Source organism: Sceloporus occidentalis, unplaced genomic scaffold (assembly GCF_023333645.1).
Source record: "Sceloporus occidentalis isolate IW3139 unplaced genomic scaffold, rSceOcc1.0.p SCAF_37, whole genome shotgun sequence".
NCBI lineage: Eukaryota > Metazoa > Chordata > Lepidosauria > Squamata > Phrynosomatidae > Sceloporus > Sceloporus occidentalis.
Window position 1 is genome coordinate 6,019,950 of NW_028317017.1, and position 13,470 is coordinate 6,033,419.

Here is a 13,470-nt window from a genome sequence, read left to right on the forward strand (position 1 = left end):
TGCATCATTGCCTATATTTCTACACATGTATTCCTTAATAAGGAGCTCTGCGGATAAATATCCATTGTGGAGGTGTTTGTCTGAAATCTTTTAAAGCTGTATTAATTTGTCAAAAAAACATTCAAAGCTTTATGTAACATTAAAGCAAAATCAGAGGTTTTGGATTTTGACATTAAAAACACTTAACATAAGTCTATATGGGAAAGTTGTATTTAAGTTAGAATACCAACTCTGCAGACTTTGGTACCCATGATTTTTCACCTGAAATGACTTATAGAACAAGTTGAACAGCCTCCCATTAAAAGTGGTAGAGGCTAATACAGGGAAGGAATTTTAAAATGCATGGGATGGACATAAAGCTATCCTAAATCTAAGACAAGATCAAGCACTTATTAAGGTCTGAGTATCTATGTCAGAAATAATGGTCAGAGTAGATGAGCCAAAAGACTCTTATTTGCCATTAAACTCTACTTTTCTATATTTCTATGAACAGGTCAACAGAGGGATTCACTGCTTCTTCTTCTTGTAATGTAATCCTGCTCTGCATTATATTCTTTGAGGAAAAAGTGATTTGTTCAGTGAATACATAAGCAGCCGGAGGCAAGAAGAAGTGGTTAATTCATTCACACTACTGAATATATTTATTTTTGGATAATTCTTCTTACTTTGATCTGACTCAGCAAATCCATGCGACTTCCTGCGGGCATAATGACTGCCAACCTGTGTTAAGCATTGCTTTTGCTAAATGATCAAAGTATCTTAAAATTGTCTGTGATGGATTAACACCTGAAAATTCTCTGAATTGTAGGAATTAGACTTCTTACCCAGGGTTGTCCTATCACTGCCTTCATTAGTGATACTTATGTTAATTTATATCCATAATACTGCATTGGTTTTTCAGTAAAGGATGGCAATGTATTTTTTGTCCAATTTGTCTGACAGCCCTAAACTTTTATTTTAAATATGAACTTATGCTATTTTTGTGATTGCTATTGTGTCAGATACATTACCAATCCAGTGAACAATGTGCCAGTACAAATAAATGGCAAGCTATCATCTTATACGGAAAAACTAGTTTCAATGTTCACAATGTATGAAGATCCATCATGCTAATCCTATGATTGCCCCCATTTCTGTGAATCATTTTACTGTATGATTTTTGTGTAATCGGTAATGGGCATGTTGTGTTGGGCATGCTAATGAACTAGAGTGGGACCACAATAGCCATGTTTTCCATGACACAATTTCACATATAACTGACCAGTATGTGTAAAGTGCTTCCCCCTGCAGTATGTGGGATTTATATACTCCCAGAAGGGAATCAGCTACTTTGTTAAACATTTCACACAGCTACTTTGTTAAACATTTCACACACAAGGCAGGGCGGCGTTTTACTTGTACTAGTCTGCAATATGTTAAACTATATGTATGCTGGAAAATATTGGTCACTCTATAAAGATCTGTAACGCTCATTGCTGTAAGGGCCCACTTAAACAATGCAGGATAGGATGCTAGTTGCGACATAAGTTCTTACTAATTTTTTTAACTCGTGATGTTTTTATGTTTCTCAGTCATGTATAATATTTTTTGTCATCTGGACTTCAGCCATTTAAAACCCGACACCTATAAATTCTACAGGTCTGAAAAAAACATCGGTATGTTATGTAAAGCTCATACACTCCACACATATTGAAAACAGTGTATGAATTCTACATACTGCTAGATCCAAGTAGAGTCTGGGTGATACCTTTGCTGGCTAGTAGAATTAGTGTGCAAGAGTTCAAGGTAACTTATGTCTCTTCTTCAGACTTTCTGTTGGAGTTGAGTCATCTGTTTCCTAAGATGTTACTTGTAAGGGTTTTCTACTGTGGTACTGAAAATCACTTTCTGAAATAGCCTTTTGAATTATTGAATTGTGGTTGTGACTGTAGAACTTAAGGACACACCAACATTATAAACCCTCCGTTTTTGTGAATGTGTCATATTTTTTAGGTAATCCACACACCAACCAGCTTTTCCTCAGATGACTCGGTATTCATGCAGATTACTGTGCTGCCATCTAGTGGTAAAAGAGTGAATTTCAGAGACTATAAATAACAGCTGTCCATGAGTGGTGATCTGGCTACTGCACCTCTTACTCGAGTTTTGTCTAAAGGCCGTCTTGTACAGCTGGCAATTACTTTCAAGGGATCCATGTATAAAGTGGATATAGAGGCAAAAGGTGATCATTGTTGACCTTATTTGCATGCGCCTACCCAGAATCCCTTATGGTTGTGGCAGCACCATGAGATTTCTGAGGGAAAAAACAAGCCTTCTGGCTTGACTGGTGTCTGTAGATGAGTGTTTAATAATACTTTTACTACCCCTCTATACACACAACATTAACAACATGTGCGCTGTATTTCTGATCCATTTGATGTTATTTTAATTAACAAAATTTGCTCTTCTTTCAAAAACAAGGACATTTCTAATTGATTTCAGACTTTTAGACGGTAGTGTATATCAGACTTTTGCATTCAGATTTGCACAAATTTTAATGAAAATTCAATGATCCCTACAAATGTCGAGAAAAACAAGGAGGGACCCCCAACAAAACAAATGAAAACAAAGCAGAGAGAGCCCAATTTGCTTGGAGAACACATGGTACCAGGATGCATATATGGATTCCCACCTCTCAATTTACAGGACTTAAAGGATATCCTGCTAACGTCTTGGTGCCAGACACCACAGCACACCTTTAAAGGTCTGGTATAGCCTATTCCTTGACGGGGCAGGGCTGTGTTTTGGCGATAAAAGGGGGACCTACAGAATATTAGGCAGGTGGTCATAATGTTATGGCTGTTTGGTGTAAAATCCTTTATTTATATGGCACCAACAATTTATGGCTTCTTGCAATAGGGTAGGACAAAACTAAAACTGGCAGATTAAAAGAAAATAATACATTAGGTAAAAAGGGCCCTGCTTGCATGCTTACAAGAGTACTGAAGGAGCAATGAGTTTAGAGACCCTATCTTCCAGATTCCCATCCTCTTGATTTGGGAGTAAAGGCAAATGTTTCACCATTCCCATTTTTGGCCAAGGCATTCTTTAGTCCAGAGACAGACTTCCTTTTCATCCTACTCAAATAAGATAAATTAATACATATTTATCTTGAAATATAAAATGTTTTAATGATGCTCCCCCTGGCAGCAATCCTATTAACGGGATTAGTTTATACAATGGAGTTCCTGTCTGTGCTATCTTTAGCATTTCAGGGTCGGAGAAACCCAAAACAAGGAAAAACAGTATAACGAAACAAGGAGTGGGAAGATGGATAGCAGAGTGCTCCATGACTCTGGAAGCTACACCTGATGGGTTATTGGAACCATATTGTCCGATTTTAGTTTCAGGTGATTAGAGCCTGTTTCCGGTACAGCGGCCCCATCAGTACCTTGGGAGCCCTGTCTGACAGGTCATTCTGTCACAGATACATTACATTTGTAATGGAACTAAAACTGCCTATGAATGCATTATTCACCCCATGAGGCTATTGCTTTGTTGCGCGTGAGTAGGTTCATTTGAAACATAAAACTGGACAGGTCTCTGTGTACAAGGACAGAACTTTGCTGTGGCGCATAGCAATGTCCAAAATGTTATAAATAGGTCATTTGGTTTGTGCCCAGATTTTTATTTTAATCTATGCCAATTTAACCTTTAAAATGAACCTCCGTACATCATAAAAACTTGCCTCTCTCTAGGAGCTGGGACAGGGAAATAGACTGGATTGAAATAGACGGGATTCTGATGAATCCTTTCATGAATTTGCATGGGAAAAAGCTGTAATGTAAAGGTAAAGAACAGTGATTATATGCATTTTGTGCATATGACGGTTTCGGTGTCAGTTAAAACATCTAATATGCTAATCTTCTCATTAACATTTATTTAACAATAAATCAAGTCAAGAGATATTTCACATATAAAGTGACGGTGCTCTCTGCTCAGTAACAATTTATTAATTCCAACAGCTGTAGAAAATGCCTAATTGTAGACATACTCTAGGTTAACTCAAAAGCAAAAGCATCTATTGGTTTTATGTAAATTTTATATTTTCTGCTTTGGAAGACAGGCACTTGCTTGAGACATTTGGGTTAGGCCTGTGTAACTACTAAATTAGTATTTCAACCAACCACATAATTATCCAATTTTCTGCTCCAAACTCCCCGACAATGACATGTTGCTTAATGGTTTGGGAGACTTATTAATAAATGTATGCGTTTCTGGAAACCCAAATGAGGAAAGTGGCCGCACAAAATCATGTGTTAATTAATAAGTGTTAAAACATAGAAATACAAAATTTGACAGCAGATAAGACTCATTCAGCCCATCCAGTTTGCCTATTTTGTCTGTCCTTCATCAGTCCTTGGTCTTGTAATATTGTCAAACTGCAGACACTCAGAGATGACTTTTAACAGCAACTTTCTTTATTTTCTTTCTTAACATCACCATATTGCTCCTTCCATGTCCCAGCTCCCAGCAAGCCAATTCCCCACTTCCTGTTTCCTGTCCAGAGTCCTCTTCCCTTAAAGGGATGCTTACTGTATGTTACAGGTCTCATCTTAGATTCAGTGGCGTCTCCAGCTTTCATATTTAGGGGGGGCACATGGGGGGCCAGGAACCAAAGTATGGGGGCCAATTATAAAACGGTACATATACACTATATATATATATATATATATATACACACATATATACACACACACGTTAGGCAGTTATTTCTCATTCTTTAATATTAGCCCCTGCTGATGACAATATATAGAAATATTACACCCTGCTTCTGATATATATTAATATTAACCCCTGCTGCGGATATATATTGATATTAGCCCCTGCTGCGGATATATACTTATATTATACCCTGCTGCCGATATACATAAAAATTATACCCTGCTGCCGATATATATTAATATTTGACCCTGCTACCAGTATATATTAATATTAGCCCCTACTGCCAATATATATTATTAGTCCCTGCAGCCAATATATATATAAACTTAGCCCCTGCAGCCAATATATATTAATATTAGCCCCTGCTGCCGATATATATATAAATACTAGACCCTGCTGCCAATATGAATATAAATACTAGACCCTGCTGCCAATTAATATTAATATTAGCCCCTGCTGCCAATATATGTTAATATCTCCCTCTCCCTCCCAAACTATCCTAACTACCCCCTCTCCCTCTCAATCTATCCTAACTACCCCCTCTCCCTCCCAATCTATCCTAACTACCCCCTCTCCCTCCCAATCTATCCTAACTACCCCCTCTCCCTCCCAATCTATCCTAACTACCCCCTCTCCCTCCCAATCTATCCTATCTACCCCCTCTCTCCCTCCCAATGTATCCCTATCTACCTCTTCTCACTTCCTATCTACCTCTTTTCACTCTCTAACCCCCTCCTAACTTTCTACCCTCCTCCCCCCCCCTTTGAAGTTCACTTACCTTGGGCTTGTAGAAGTCCAGCGGCGGGATCGCGAGGTCTCTGTCTTCCTGGTTCTGCCGCAGTGTGCGCGGCTTCATTGCTGAGCGCCGGATATGACATCATATACCGGCGCTCGGCTTGAAATGCCGGCACTGCGACCAAGGCAGAGGCCTCGCGGTCGCGGAAAAGAGTGAGAGGCGCCGAACGGTCGCTGAGACCTTATTCCTCAGCGACCGCTCGGCGCCTCTCTCTCTCTCCTCCGGATCTATTTAAAAAAAAAAAAAAAAAAGACGGCGTTTCAATTGGGGGGGGCACACCGGGGGGCACAGCATGATTTAGGGGGGGCCATGGCCCCCTCTGGCCCCCCCCTGCCGACGCCACTGCTTAGATTGCTTTATGCCCATCCCATGTATGTTTACATTCCCTCACTGTATTAGCATCTACCACTTCTGATTGGAAGCTGTTCTTTTTATCTTTACATTATGCACTCGCCCAGCATGACCGATGCTCCATGGTTTTTATTTGTACAGAGATTCCTGGGATTCCTAGACAGAGTATCTGAAGTTTTTCTTTTACCAAATACTTAGACCCAGTGTATTTTACAAGCGACATAGTCACAGAAATAAATTGCTTGCAATCTTTCAGAATGCTATTCTTCAAAAACACCACTGTGGAGTTTGTCTCTTTTGGTACATCAGCACTCTCGATATTTCAATACTAGTGGATTTACTATATCATCCAGGAGAAGTGTGGTCAGAAGTGGTCTTCATGGAAGACTTTGCAGCCAAAAAGCCATTCATCATTTCTGACATAGAAACTTAGCCAAACGACTAAACTATTCACAAAAACACAGGAACTACTTACACATACCAATACATGAACTAACACACTTATACACACTAACTTACACACATACAGTAACATACCTACACACAGTATAACACTTAGACACTCACAGTAACATACTTACATATACTAACATCCTTACTTACACACCAACACACACACACATACTGCAACATACATTTAAAACACACTTAAACACACAACTTTGTTAGCTAAGGAAGGGGTAGGCCAGTACCAGCACTTATGCTCCCTCAAGGTCCTTACACTTACCAACGCTCATGTTGGGACTGAGGAAGAGTGTCTTCCAGTGCCAGCCTAGCAGTATGTGCCCTGGGGGTTGGGGGAGCTGGTGCTGGGGGCCTGTAGGGGCCTTGCTTCCCTGTGGTCAAGCATGGGGGTCTGGTCTCCCTGCTCTCTAAGCTGCAACAGCAGGGTGGTCAGGCCCAGTACAACAGTACTGGTTGTGCCCCCTGATTGCAGCCCTGCATTTGGCTTACTGATCAGTTCTAAGCTCAATACTGACATCTAGTGCCTGTTTCAAACAGTCTTATTTGCTTTATGTGATAACTGTATTTTATACACAAAGTTTATGCAAATGCCTACATGTTTTAGCCTATAGTTTACCCTTCCACACTAGAAGCATTGTATACAAATATCCTTCCTTTTACTGTTTGACCATTAAAAAGAAACTAATTACCTTATAGAGGCTAACTTTATATCACAAAATATGTATTACATTATACAATTATTGTTTATTTATTGTTTTATATAGCGTCATCAAATCCCATAGCACTGTACAATGGGTAGACAGGACATAATAAGTAGTATGTGACATAGTAAATTCACTTACAGAGACAACAGGTGAGGAGGGCCCTGCTCAAACGAGCTTACAGGCTTGTTACTTTATAGGGACCAGTCTGGAATCCCAAGGGAATCATTTTGTGTCCGGAATCTTGCTACTGTCTGGTAGTTAGTTATACTAATGTCCTTTAATCTTAGATCGCCACATTATAGGAATTTATACACAAACAGTTGAATTTTGCTATTACTATTTTTCCTTATCCATTTATTTAGCACCATCATATTCTGCAGGTTTGTGCAGTAGGTAATTATAATGTTTTGTCACCATAAGATGTTGTTTGTTAACATTTACACAATTCCACTTAATGAGCATTGCACAGCTTTCTGAGGACATGGCTGTGTTCTGTAAAAAAGAACTAGCAATGTGGTCAATTACACGTGTGTATATAAAATGTAACATGGTGCTTAGAATGTGGTTGCATTAGGTGTGTATCTATAAGTGAAATCTGACAAAGGAGGAGACCCTTTGTGTTATTATATTGCAATGTCTTGTTATCTCAGCCAATCAACAGATGATATTCTCCCTGTCTCGGGCCCTGTTCAACCCGCTGCTTAGTTTCTGTTGCAGACTCCTGGCACATGTAACTACCTGCCTGATCTCTCTTTGGTAACTGATATCCCCTTGTTTGACCAATACTACATATGACTCTGATTGTGTCTCCTAGTTTTTCTATATTAAACGACCCTATAGTATACACACACTCACATACATTACCCCACCTCCTGCCTGCCACATCGGTGTCTATCTTCTGCCATCATGAATTCAGCACACTGTGGGTGCGCGGTAAAGCAAGTGAAGTGAGGCACCCAGCGGTGTCATGTAGCGTGCATTATGTGACAATACACTGGATTCATGATGGCAGAGCTGCAAAACTTTGGGAGCCAGGAAGTGGCTTCTAGTCACCATGGCAACCTGAAGGTGGTTTTGCCAAGCCCTGTTCTATATAGATATTGAAATGGGGAGAATGTAAAATTAACAATAACATGAATTCACATAAGGCATACTGGTATAGAAGGAGGAGAGGGTCCTGCTCTTGTAAGCTTACAGTCTATTATGAGGTTGAGGGGGGATGAGGCAGAAGCTGGGAGACATCTTGGACTGGAAACCTTGGAGGTTGGTTGAACAGATGGTTTCTTTCCAGAATGCATTAAGAAGATAGGTTGGATGCTTTACTCAACAGCTGGGTTTCCAAGATCCACTTGCTATGTTTAAGTCGCTTTAATGGTGTTGTAGTTCTAATACAGAATAGGCCACACATGTTCCTGGGTCTGGTTTCTGCTCTGGTTTTTGTACAATGGAGTACAGAGTTCCTGGGTCTTCCTCTAAGTCTGCTCTATTACTCACTGCATATGGTGTGCCTGTGTGAAAAGTCCATAATTTAGCAGAATATGTTTTAGTGAAATTCAGTTTGATACTCACATTTTAATTTTATTTAATCTTTTTTGCTATAATGTTAGTTATTTCATATGTGTTAATTTTCATTTTGATAAGAATAATAATTGATTTGATTTATTTTGACAAGTGTTTCTTAAAGATGAACTTTGAGTTACATTAACATTTTCTTATAATGAAATATTTATTTATTAAACATGGTTTACTGGATTGTATATCAATCCGTCACACAAATTATATTACTTACATGTGTCATTATCTGGATGGTCTACAGCATCGGACTGTCTGTAAAAATTAAAAGATGTCAATGCAGGAGAAACCTGATTTGCCGCTGTGGTAGGGGGAAGGAGGTGATAATAAGCAGCATTCCTTCCCCTGTTTAAGTTGGTGCTTTTGATGGTGAGTCAGCTTAGTTCATACGTAACTTCTATGTGCAAAGCCAGGTCTGATATTACACATGCAATGTACATTATGTTCAATATTATTAATATTTAATTTTTGAAACTGATTGCAATCATAAATATTTTCATGATTTCCATATGTTGTCAAAATTGTTGCCCAAATTAAATGCATTTCAAAAGTGTTTTACCTAGGACGTGATTCCATCTGCTTTCCTAAAAATGACATAAAATGTAAATCATTAGAATTTAAATTTGTGAAAAGATGGAGGTTTCTTGTTGATCAACCAACCTTTTGATTTGATACAGCATACAGTCAGCAATATTATTGCAATTAAAATAATAATTCCACCAACTGTTCCAGCTCTTACATAAATAAATTTGTTTTGGCCTGTTAAAATATAAACAAAAATGTTATCAGTTTGTAACATTTTAATGATCATGTTTTATATAAAATTTGGTAATCGCGACTTTTTAATACATATTTAATACATTAGATGATTGAAAAAGTGTTTTTTTTCCAAAATTCCAAGGGTATTATTATTATTATTATTATCCTTTATTTATATAGCGCCAACAGTTTACGCAGCGCTTAATACAATACATAAATTCAAGGGATATGACAAGACAAGAATTGACAGACTAAGACAAACCGATACATTTGGTGGAGAGAGCCCTGCTCGCAAGCTTACAATCTAGAGGGAAATGGGGTGACAAACATAAGGCATAGAGAAAGGGTGAGAGGTATTGTGGGGGTTGTATCGATGACAAGGAAGTTCTAGCAGCTAAGATGGTATGCTTCTCTGAAGAAGTGGGTTTTTAGATGTTTCTTGAAAGTTGGGAGGGAGGGACAATGCTGAAGGTTCCTTGGGAGTAGATTCCAGAGATATGGGGCAGCTCGAGTGAAATCTTGTAGACGGGAAAAGGAAGAGGTGATGAGTGAGGAGGAGAGCCTTAGCCCATGGGAGGAACGTAGGGATCGAGTAGGAGAGTATTTGCTAATGAGGTCAGAAATGTACGGAGGAGCATGCCAAAAAACAAATATATTTGCACTGATTAAAGTTTGGGTCTTTAAAGCAGGAAAAAAACAGGCAGACTAGGTGGGCCGAACGGCTCTGCCGTCAAATTCTATGTTTCTGTGTTTCTACGTTTTTCATGTTATCTTTTTGAATTCCAGTGTACACATTTTAAGGCCATAAAACTCTGCCATTCAATAGATTTTCTAAAACAGGGTAATTTTCAAAATTGTTGTTCACTATATAGCATCTTGATAGTATAGCATGTTAAAGCATTTTCTTAAGGATGAGGCAGGCCCACTTGAAGGAATAGTTTAGTTTAATGTTCTCAATAATCAATCAATCAATCTTGGTTGGAACTGAAAGCTTTCATGATCAGTATCCTAATTAGATGCTTATTGTTAAAGTTGCCTGTGTCATTAAGTGTAGCTTAATGAAAACAGTGATTGGGTATTCTGTTGCCCTTCCTAATAATACTACTAATATTTTCACTGTATTTTCAAATAATAAGAAATCACAACTACCAGTAAAGAATATCAACTTTTCTACCCTGTAATGCTTTGCCTGCCCAATGAAAAACAAGTCAAAGAGAAAAAATGCTAGACAGAAGAAATGTGTGGTTCGCTATGCACCTTCATTTGGCCAAAATACAAAATGGCATTTAGTTCAAACCGGAACAAAAGAACACTGTTTAAACAGTTCCAAAGAGTATGAAAACAAATAAATGGAACGACAGGCGATAGAACAAATATATGAAAACAAAGGGTGTAAAAGGTAGGTCTGAATTTCCCTTGATGCAGTAGGTGCTTGCTTACAATATTTTTTACCCCATACGTGTTTTAATACATGCCATCCTGTCTTACCTATAACTAAGAAATATATAAAAGGAGTCAAAGAGAAGACCCAATGGGGATCAACACAAAACTTAAGCTAAAACAGAAAAAAACAAAAGAACAATATAGAGTTGTATAAGATCCGGTTTTACTAACATTTGTTTAAAAAAGAATACATGTTTTTCATTTGCTCTACGTTATAAATATTACCTGTTTTGCAGTGTAATTATTACTTTTTATGTGAAAATAATTACCTCCTTTGGCAGATGAATTAATTTTGTTTACTGTAAGTGACATGTTTGTTGCCAATTTCCACTCTCCTTGGCCTTTAGAAAGGATATGTATAATACACAAATATCTTCCACTGTCAGATGGTTTTAGATCCTTAATTTCTAGCTCATATTGGTGAGTGGGTTCACCGAATGATTTGCTTTTGTCATTTACATTTCTTCGACTGTCATTACAGAGTTTTTTGAGAGTAGAGTTGTAAGTCTCATTGTCTAGCTCCACTGATGCTAAACACTGATTAGAACAGTTAGGATACACAACAATCCAAAATAAAACATAGTCTAAATTGGCTCTGTTAAAGTGACAGGAAATTGTTGTATTTTCATGTTCTTCTAGTAATTTTGTTCCAGTAAATATTTCTGCTTTGTTTGTATTTTTATCTGTGTTAAAAAAAGGAAAGAACATTTGACAAATACCAACATACCAAATAAAATCAGTGCAAACACCGGTTACTGCTAAGTAACATTTACATATATTTTGATCACTTACCTGGCTACAGTCTCTACTAGTAAAACTATAAGATGAATAATAACAATAGGTTATACTTTTACTGTAATAAAAATTAGCAATAGCTCTGAATTTTATCAAACCACCAAAATAAATATAGAGTATTTACTTTAGTTCCTGTTGAGTGAGGCATGGAATTGTAGGCTTACAGCTGATATTGTGATTTGTTTATTGATCTTTAGGTAATAAGATGAAGACTCCATCTGAAATTGCCAGGTCATTCCACTGACTTCAGCTAGATGCAAAGCTCAATCGATAATTTTACAAAAGTTCTAATTTGGAACTCCACTCCCCCACCTTCAATAATATTACTTAATACAGATCACCTGACGCAGCATGTTTTCAGGTAAAGAATTTTTTTTTAAAAAAAAGAAGTAATCATATGCGGTTTATTTGAAGCAATAGATATTATTGTTTAGAGAACATTGTCTCTCCCAACCTTTTCACCCCACCACCCCAAAACTTTATTCGCTGCCACTGCCAAGTTTTATTTAAGGTTTTCAAAATAGCTAAGGAGGCTTTGATAACAATCTGCTCCACTCAAACTCTATAAAAACCCAATTTAATCAAAAAGGTTAACATGATCATTCCAGCTATCTGTGGGAATCTCCAGATGATACAGTCCTATGTCCAAAAATTTAAGGGGAAATTCAAAGTTTTTCCTTCCGTTTCTTACAAGAATTCACATTTCGTTATCTGTGGGAGAAGCCCATAGGGAGAGGATGTGTAGCCAAGGCACTTTATTACAGTCCTAATACGCTGGGTGATAAAACCTGGCAGCAAACTCTTGCCTGATACAGTAATAATCAGGGACGCACCTAGAATATTTGGCACCTGGGGCAGATCCTGTATGTGACACTCAACCACACACACACACACACACACACACTTTAAAACTGCATAGCTTCTATGCATTAATGAATATGTGTAAATGATTTGCGTGAATGAGTGAGAATTTTTTCTAGGAGGCATTACTCACTGATAGCAGGCTCAAACTTGTGACTGGAAATTGGAAATGGGATTTTTACACTCAATGGGTTGCCATTTTTTCAACTACATCTATGATTACCCATTAGATTATTATTTTTTACCAGTGGTTGAACAATTGATAGCGTAGAAATCCCATATGCCATTTATAGTCACTCATCTGACGTGTTTAGACTGCGTCATTAAGCAGTCATTTTATTTGGTTTACTATACATTCTATTGATTTTTTTCTGTTATTTTTTTTTGGTCCCCTTTTATCTTATAATAGTACATTATATTTTAATGGTATATTACTTTTGCTACTACTTTTTGATAATTTGTGGGTTACCCTCAAGTGCAGCTTGGTATCATATTGTTAATACCGTATTTGCTCGATTATAAGACGAGGTTTTTTTCAGAGCAAATGCTCTGAAAAATACCCCTCGTCTTCTAATCGGGGTCGTCTTCTAATCAGACCTCAAATAGAGTCTGATTAGGAGACTAAGATCCAGATCCCCCGCACCGCTGCAGGGGACCTGGATCCTCCTGTCTCACCCCCCCCCCCCATCATACACACTTACCGGTGCTTCCTGCTGTATTGCCGGGGCAGCGGGTTGACGTCTACGCGATCCGCGTAGACAACGTCCGCTGCAGCCGGAAGGAGGTGTGGCTAGCAGCGGGGGTTGTCTGCGTCCGTCGCGTAGACCTTCCCCGACTGTCAGAGATCTCTGATCTCTGACAGCCGGGGAAAGTATACGCGACGGACGCATACAAACCCCCGCTGCCAACTCCACCTCCTTCCGGCTGCAGCAGAAGGCGACGTCAACCCGCTGCCCCGGCTGGAAGCACCGGTAAGAGAGGGCTGAGAGGGGAGAGAGGAGAGAGGAGAGGAGAGGAGAG

At 38.5% G+C, this 13,470-nt stretch overlaps 1 protein-coding gene across 1 annotated transcript in view; it reads right to left on the reverse strand.

Moving 5' to 3' along the window:
* Positions 1–2,658, reverse strand: part of LOC149297769 (neuronal acetylcholine receptor subunit alpha-7-like) — an 89,301-nt gene extending 86,643 nt beyond the window's left edge. Inside the window, exon 1 of the mRNA XM_089488263.1 lies at positions 2,643–2,658. The gene's annotated coding sequence lies outside the window, so the exon portion shown is untranslated. The remainder of the gene's footprint in view (positions 1–2,642) is intronic.
* Between the last annotated feature and the right edge of the window lie 10,812 nt (positions 2,659–13,470).